Source organism: Loxodonta africana, chromosome 2, assembly GCF_030014295.1.
Source record: "Loxodonta africana isolate mLoxAfr1 chromosome 2, mLoxAfr1.hap2, whole genome shotgun sequence".
Classification (NCBI taxonomy): Eukaryota; Metazoa; Chordata; class Mammalia; order Proboscidea; family Elephantidae; genus Loxodonta; species Loxodonta africana.
The window spans coordinates 199,281,509-199,289,902 of NC_087343.1; the positions used below are offsets into that span (position 1 = coordinate 199,281,509).

An 8,394-nucleotide genomic window follows, 5' to 3' on the forward strand; every position below is an offset into this window, starting at 1 on the left:
CAGCAGGCTAGGTTCAGATACCAGCTTTCCACACCTAGCTGTGTAACCTAATCTCTCAGCACCTCTGTTTCTTGTCTATGAAATGAGGGTTTCGATATATAAAATTTGGAACTGTAATTTAAAATGTTAAGAGTATGTCACCAGTTGAGTAGATAATAGGGCTTAGATGCTCAGGATGACTCAGTTTGATAACCTTAATTCATGAAGAAACCAGTGAAAGAGATTGTTTCAAAAATTACTAGCTTTATTTAAAAAAAAAGTTTGCAAGTTGAGTTTAAAACCTTGAGAAAAATTAGGCTTTAACATTTACAACTAATAAATTGAGTATTAATCACAAAACAAGGAGTTGTATGTATTCTTTTCTATTTTTAAAAGCCTGTTGCAGTGCCCTTAGACATTAAACATCTCAAATGACAGTGATAGCAAGGAGAGTTTCCTAAAATACCCATTCCAGTTGGTTCTGACACAGGATGGAGGAACAGGTCATTCTGGGTCATTTTTTTGGCCACTCTTCTTTTTGCAGGAAGTCCTCCAGAATTAGGTTGCTTTGGTGATATTTTGTCTTCTTCCTTACCCGAAATTCACATTCCCCAGAACATGAACTGTTACTGAGATCTGCCTTTTATCTGGGAACTTACATCCTTAAACTGATGTAATATGATATAAACAGCAATAAAATAATGGGATGAGCGTTTGGTGATGGTTTAACTATTTCTCCTGATGTTGCACAGACCCAGGGAGTCTGGCTTGGTCTAGTCCAGTAAAGGGAAGTAGTCTTAGACTTTGTTGTTATTTGCACCAAGCTGATTTCGACTTAACAGCCGCCGCGTGTGTGCAGTGTAGAACTGCCTCATAGGGTTTTCAAGGTTGTGAACTTTCAGAAGCAGATCACTAGGACTGTTTCTGGAGGCGCCTCTGGGTGGGTTTAAACCACCAACCCCTTGCAGTCGAGTTAATTCCAACGCATACCTACCCTATAGGACAGAGTTGAACTGCCCCATAGGGCTTCCAAGGAAAGGCTGGTGGATTTTAACTGCAGACCTTTTGATTAGTAGCCGAGCTCTTAACCACTGCGACACCAGGGCTCCATTCTTAGACTAAACAAACAAAAAACCTGTTGCCTGGACTGGATCAAAAGCAAAGGAGTTTCCGGGATAAACTGAATGCTTCGAAGGTCAATGGAGGAATGGCGGGCGGGGGGGGGGCGGGGCGGTCTGGGGACTATGGCTTAAGGGGACTTACAAGTCAATTGGCATAATAAACTCTATTATGAAAACATTGCGCATCCCACTTTGAACTGTGGCATCTGGGGTCTTAAATGCTAACAAGCGGCCATCTAAGATGCATCAATTGGTGTCAACCCACCTGGATCAAAGGAGAATGAAGAACACCAAGGTCACACGATAACTATGAGCCTTAGACAGAAAGGGCCACATGAACTAGAGACTTACATCATCCTGAGACCAGAAGAACTAGATGGTGCCCGGCCACAACCGATGACTGCCCTGACAGGGAGCACAAAAGAGAACCCCTGAGGGAGCAGGAGAACAGTGGGATCCAGACCCCAAATTCTCATAAAAAGACCATACTTAATGGTCTGACTGAGAGTAGAAGAATCCCAGTGGTCATGGTCCCCAAACCTTCTGTTGGCCCAGGACAGGAACCGTTCCGAAAGACAACTCATCAGACATAGAAGGGACTGGACAATGGATTGGAGAGAGATGCTGATGAAGAGTTAGCTACTTGTATCAGGTGGACACTTGAGACTGCATTGGCATCTCCTGTCTGGAGGGGAGATGGGAGGGTAGAGAGGATTAGAAACTGGCAAAAGCGTTAGGAAAGGAGAGACTGGAAGGAGGGAATGGGCTGACTCATTATGGGGAGAGTAAATGGAAGTATGTAGTAAGGTGTATATAAGCTTATATGTGACAGACTGACGTGATTTGTAAACTTTCACTTAAAGCACAATAAAAATTATTTAAAACAAAACAAAACAAAACCTGTTGCCGTGGAGTCCATTCCGCCTCCTTAAAAAAAAAAAACCTGTTGCTGCCGAGTCGACTCCAACTCATAGCGACCCTGTAGGAGAGAGTAGAACTGTCCTATAGAGTTTTCCAGGAGCGCCTGGTAGATTCGAACTGAAGACCTTTTGGTTAGCAGCCGTAGCACCTAACCACTATACCCCCAGGGCTTCTTTTGGGATCATAGCTAGGTATATATCCATGAATACATTAAACCTGAAGACTATATTAGACCTGAAGAAAATTTTGTTTCAAATGAGGTTTTTAAATAAAAATATTTAAATATTTTATAAATATTAAAATTTTAATTACAATATTTTTAATTTAAAAATATTGTTGGTTAATAATTTACATATAAACTATATTTAGTCATTATTGTAGACCACATCACAAAATACATGCAGGATCTAATAATTTATATATACCCCATATGATACCAAGATTGAGAAGAAAATCACATACACATTTAATTTCTTATATCTACTTTGGAATTCTTCCTGCCTCAGGGAGACATTTGCAGAATAAGTAATAACGGAGAAATGTCCTAGGGTAAAATCACCACAAAGTTATAGTAAAGCAGGAAGAAAGATTTTATTCGCCATATGTTGAAAGAGGCAAAAGTGGGAAATAGACAAGCATGCTGCCAGAGCTGTCTGCCCAAGTCCAATGAATGTTAATGAATTATTAGTATATACTGACATTACAAATGGATAAAATCATTAAAAGTTTCACCTTTTCACAGCTGGCTAAAAGCTGCTCAATTACCGTGATTCTACATTTTTTGTTATCTTTCTTAATAATCATTGTTACAGGTTTAGTAATGACAGTCAGAAGGGTCTTCATTGGTCCAACAAATCTTACTGTTTACTAAATGCTAATAGAAGAAGATAAGAATGAAAAATAAAATATGTAGGTCTTTTGTGCTCTAAGTGTTTGTTTGAAATCAAAAAACCAAACCAAACCTGTTGTTAACTCATAGCGACCTTATAGGACAGAGTAGAACTGCTCTCAGAGGGTTTCCAAGGAGCACCTGGTGGATTCCATCCACTGATCTTTTGGTTAGCGGCCAAGCTCTTAACCACTACACCACCAGGACTCCTGCTTATGTGAGTGGTTCCCTAAAAGATGTTTTCCAAGATTGTCCTACCTATGGTTTTTATACCTCAGGGCCCAGTTGATGTGTCCTTGTGAGTCCAGTTCTAGCTGGGTCACATTCCTTATATTCAAGGACAGGGAATAATGGCTTCAATTTTAACTTCTAGATCAGAAGCCCTTTCCAATGATGTCCGGGCTTTCCAAGCGAAGAGAACATGATAGTTGCCACAGAAACAAGCCTGAAAAGATAATAATGTTGTATAGAATTGGATTAGAAACAATAAACGAGAGTGACACTGTGATCTTCAGAGTCATTTACCTGAGTATATCCCTGTGAGGAGCAAAAGAGGGTCCCTCTCCCTGCTGGGTGGTGCCCTGTAGGCCCTGCAGTGGTTATTATCCTGTAGGACAGACAGTGAGAGACACTGGTAATTTTAAGGGGAGAAGTCACATGTTTAGATTTGGTTAAAGCAGCCCATTGCCCTCAAGGCTGTGGAGAAACAGGAACTCTCATACATGGATGCCAGGGAGGGAATATCAACCCCTCCAACTAACAGAGGGATGATTTGACCATTTCTATAAAATCACAATCACAGATACCCTTTGTCCCAGTATTCTTTCTGCAGGGAGTTTTCCCCGCAGATATTTAAGTGCAAAAGTGTGAAATGACAAACACTACATGCCTATTACCTAAAGCACTGATTGTAATAACGAAGGTTGGAAACAATGCGAATGTCCATCAGTAGGGGACTTGTTAAACAAACTATGATTCGTCTACAGCAGAATATTCTGCAGCTGCAAAGAAGACTGAGAGCATTTTCTATGTATTGAGATGGAAAGATCTCCAAAATATAACAGCTGTAAGTACCTTTTTTTGTGTCTAAAATAGATGAAAATAAACATATATTTGGACCAAAAACTCTGGAAGAATATATACGAAGATACAAAAGTTGTTACCTGTGGAGTGAGGTTGAAAGTTACATGCTTGTCACTGAATACTTTTATATATGGTTCCATTTTTGAACCATGTATTACCTACTCAAAAGATGTTAAAATTATTACTTTGTTAGTAAGTAATAATTTAGTAGATAAGGATAAATTAATCCACGAAAGATGGCTTATCCACAAACCTTGGACTGAATATTGACAAGTTTCCGCGTTAGCATTTCTTTGATTTTCCAAAGGCCTTATTTGTCGGGCGACAAACTGTTCCGTTTAAAAGACATTGGCGATTTAAGCAAATAAAAACCCTCCGCCCAACGTGGGGCTCGAACCCACGACCCTGAGATTAAGAGTCTCATGCTCTACCGACTGAGCTAGCCGGGCAGTGGAGACAAGTTACTCTAGTTCACTATTTCAAGGTTAAATTGGCTTTGTCTCCACCTCCAAGAATTGAAAATGCGTTTATGAATTGGGGTACAATTAAACCACTAAAGGACACTGGCAGCCCGAGAAATGCAAATTCTGCCGTCAGTGCCTGAGTGTCCCTCTCACTTCCATCGTCTTCTTCTTATTCTACCCTATCAGAAGCTTAGCTCTTTTCCATCCGCGGGAAGCGCACGGGTGAAAAGATTTCGAAGGAAAATATAGTCACCCTCGTATCACTGACGTACTCAGCCTCACTAATTTTTTAATCCCGTGTTTGATCGCCTCGGAGGAGAGCTGGTCCTCCGAAACTTGGGAGGGAAAAGCGAAACCCAAACACGTTGTGGAGATGCCGGGGATCGAACCCGGGGCCTCATACATGCAAAGCATGCGCTCTACCACTGAGCTACATCCCCAACCGACCAAACGACTCTTCCAGTACTCTCTTGGCCACTGCTTGACGCAGGACGTGGATGGGACAAAAGAAAATTGATTAAAAAAAAGACGTGGATGGGACAAAAGAAAATTGATCACAAGTGTGTTATTTGCGGGCTGTTCCAGGGTCTTCCTCTGACTTAAGGTGAACGGATCTCGATTGAGGGATGCCCCGGGAGATAACCAAGACGGGATAAGCATCTGTGGGCAGCGGTGGAAAAAGGAGAAAGAAGTCATCAGGTACGATGCTCAAGACGAACTGTGACCCGAAAAAGGAAAGTACGGATGCAGCAGGATACTACGTTTTGTTTTTAAAAAGGGGTGGCGGCAAAATATATAATATTTGTATAAAATACCCTAGAACTGTGTTGAAAATTGATTGCTTGAGGTGGGGAGGGAACTGGGCGTAAGCGACGGGTGGACTTTTTACTGTGAACCGCTCTATATCGTCTGAATTTTAAACCATGTTTAAATTAATTCAATTAAAGTTTATTAAGCGCCTACTACGTGCCAAGAACTGCTTTAGAAACTGGGGGGGGGGGGGGGGTGTTCAGCCGTAGACACCAATACAGTCCATTCGCTTTTAGAGTTCCCATTCCAGAGGTAGTAGAATGCTAGAGAGAAAATAGAGCCAGAGATGAGGGAGAGAGTGTGGTAAGGCCAAGATTTTAAACAGTGATGTCGGGGCAGGCTTCACTGAAAAAATGACATTTAAGCCAAGACTGGAAGGATGTGGGAAGTGAGCTGTGCTGGTATGTGGAGGAAGAGAGGCCTAAGCAAAGAGAACAGCCATGCAAAGGCCCTGAGGTAGGAGTCTTTCTGACATGTTGCAGGAAGAGGAAGAAGGCCCAAGTGGCCGGGGTGTAATCAACAGGGCGGTATAGTAGGAGATGAGCGCAGAGTCGTGGGTGTAGGAGGTGCCTAAGCAGAATGGATAGGGCTTTTAGGCTATTGTAAGAACTTTAGTTTTTACTCTGAAGGAGGTGGGAGACACTGGAGGGTTTGAGCAGAGGAGGACCATTATCTGACCCAACATTTTAACAGGTTTGTTCTGGCTGCTGGGTGGAGAAGATAGGACAGGAGATCTGGGCAGTAGGGGAGAAAACTGTTGCAATCATCTGAGATAACGTAATGGAGGAAGTGAGAGGTGTGAGAGTGAGGAGATGCTGAGGATTGTGCATGGGGGGTGAGCAAGAGAGGGGTCATGGATGAGAGGTCCGCCTGAGCACCTGGAGGGTTGGAGCTGCCGTTAAGCCGGATGGGGTGGGGAAGGCTGTGAGAAGAGCAGGTGGGGGCAGATTAGAAGTTCAGTTTTGGACACAGTGAGCATGTGACACTTCTTAGAACATGCAGGTAGAGATGCTGTGTGGGAGTTGGATGTGGGAGCCAGGCATCCTACAGGGACCTGGACTGGGGATGTGTACTGTGGAGGCTTCAGCAAGCAGTGTTATAGATGGAATTGTGTCCCCCCAAAATATGTATTCCAAATCCCAACCCCTAGACGGTCAGTCCATTCAGGTTCACAGCGACCCTATAGGATAGAGTAGAATTCCCCCCATAGGGTTTCCAAGGAGCTGCTGGTGGATTCAAACTGCCAGGTTACCCACTGAGCTCTTAGCCACTCATTTAACCCCTATATCTATGGTTATAATCCCATTTGGGAATGAGTTATCTTTGTTATGTTAAAAACCAAAAGAAATCCATTGCCATGGAGTGGATTCCAACTCATAGTGACTTTATAGGACAGAGTAGAACTGCCCCATAAGGCTTCCAAGGAGCAGCTGGTGAATTCAAACTGTCCACCTTTTGGTTAGAATAGGCTCAAGCATAACAACGATTGTAGGGACTGCGCAGGACCGGACAGTGTTTCGTTCTGTGGTACATAGGGTTGCTATGAGTCGGAACCAACTCAATGGCACTTAACAACAGAAACACCTTTTGGTTAGCAACCTAGCTCTTTAACCACTATACCACTGAAGCAGTATTAGTGTAGTATGTCTTAAGCAAATCTCTTTGAGATATAAAAGAGATTAAACAAGTAAGTGAGCAAGCAGAGATGGCGGAAGATAGATGCCACGCCACATGAAGATCACCAAGGAGCCAAGGAATAGAAGCTGAGGAGACAAGGAAGGACCTTACCCTGGAGCTGACAGAGAGAGAAAGCCTTCCGCTAGAGCTGGTGCCCTGAAGTCGGACTACTAGCCTAACTGTCAGAAAAATAAATTTCTGTTCTTTAAAGCCACTCACTGTGGTATTTCAGTTATAGCAGCACCAGATAACTAAGAAAAGCTGGGAAAGGATCTTTCAAACTGAGAAAGTAGAGGAGATCACAAGGGAGTGAGCGTAGGTAGAGGACCAAGACTCTGCTAGGGCTGGGAGAGGAGAAGGAAATCGCAAAGGAGGCCAATAAGGGGGGTAGGAGGCCAGTAGGGTGGGAGGAGAGGCAAAGGTCCTGAAAGGCACAGAGGAGGAAGCATCAGAAGGCAGGTGAAGTGAGGTCTTTGAAAGAACCTTCAGAATAGGATTGTGGAGGCCAGTGGTTTTGAGCAGAAGAGGTGCGTAATCTGACCTGAGATTTTAATATAGCATTGTTTCGAGGAGGACGGGGCGGGGGCAGGGCCGGGGGGAACCCTGATCCTTGTGGCCTCGAGAGGGAATGAGGAGAGAGAGTGTGGAAGCAGATAATCCTGGCAGCCCTAGAAAGGGGCTGTGGAGACGAGCTGGAGGGGCAAGAGAGGTTTTTTTTTGGGGGGGGGGTGAAGTGTGGCGGAGAATAACATCGAGTAAAGTGGGAAAAATTGATTGTAAATGTACCACTTGTTCAAAAACAAATATTAAATAAAGAATAAACAAGAGGTAGAGGAGTAGAGAGAAAGGTAGCTACAGAAGTGGATATAAGGCTATGCTGTAGGTGGGTGGCAAGAATAGGTCCTGGACCCTAAATTTCACTCAGCAAAGGGCCGGGACAGACCTGCACTCGCGGAATCTGACACCGTGGCCCTTGTCCCGGTCGTGGTGGGTTGGCCTCGGGCGGTAGCCTGGAGTGGCGCCTAGCCAGGCTTGTGTGCCCACCTGTCTCGGCCCGTTTCCCGCGGCTGACTGGGTCAGGCTGGGGCGGCCTTGAGAGGCCCGCAGCGGGGGTGACGGAGAAAGGCGAATAGAAGAGGTTTCCTGGGGGCCGGGAGTCATGGGCCAATGCCGGGGCTGGAGGACGCAGGCTCAGGGACGCAAGGCGCGGTCTAGAACTTGACTACCTTCGCTCTCTGCCGCCCCGCCTGTCAGCAGCGCGCACGCTCCTCTCCCGGCTCCCAGCCCGAAGCGCTCTCAGATCACCGCTCCGCCTGCTCCGCCTCAGCCCTGGCCTTCCGCTCCGACTGTGCGTTCGGAGAACCGACCAGGCCGCGGCGCTCGGAGCCTCCCACAGTCCGGCCCAACGGCCTCCCCCGCGCCGCCTGACCCGGGTGCGCGGAAGGTGTAC

The 8,394-nt window shown here is 45.0% G+C and overlaps 2 non-coding genes across 2 annotated transcripts; both read right to left on the bottom strand.

Moving 5' to 3' along the window:
* Positions 1-4,369: 4,369 nt before the first annotated feature.
* TRNAK-CUU (transfer RNA lysine (anticodon CUU)) lies at positions 4,370-4,442 on the bottom strand. Its single transcript has one exon. It is a non-coding gene; the product is annotated as a tRNA-Lys (tRNA).
* A 383-nt stretch (positions 4,443-4,825) lies between these two features.
* TRNAA-UGC (transfer RNA alanine (anticodon UGC)) lies at positions 4,826-4,897 on the bottom strand. Its single transcript has one exon. It is a non-coding gene; the product is annotated as a tRNA-Ala (tRNA).
* Positions 4,898-8,394: the final 3,497 nt, after the last annotated feature.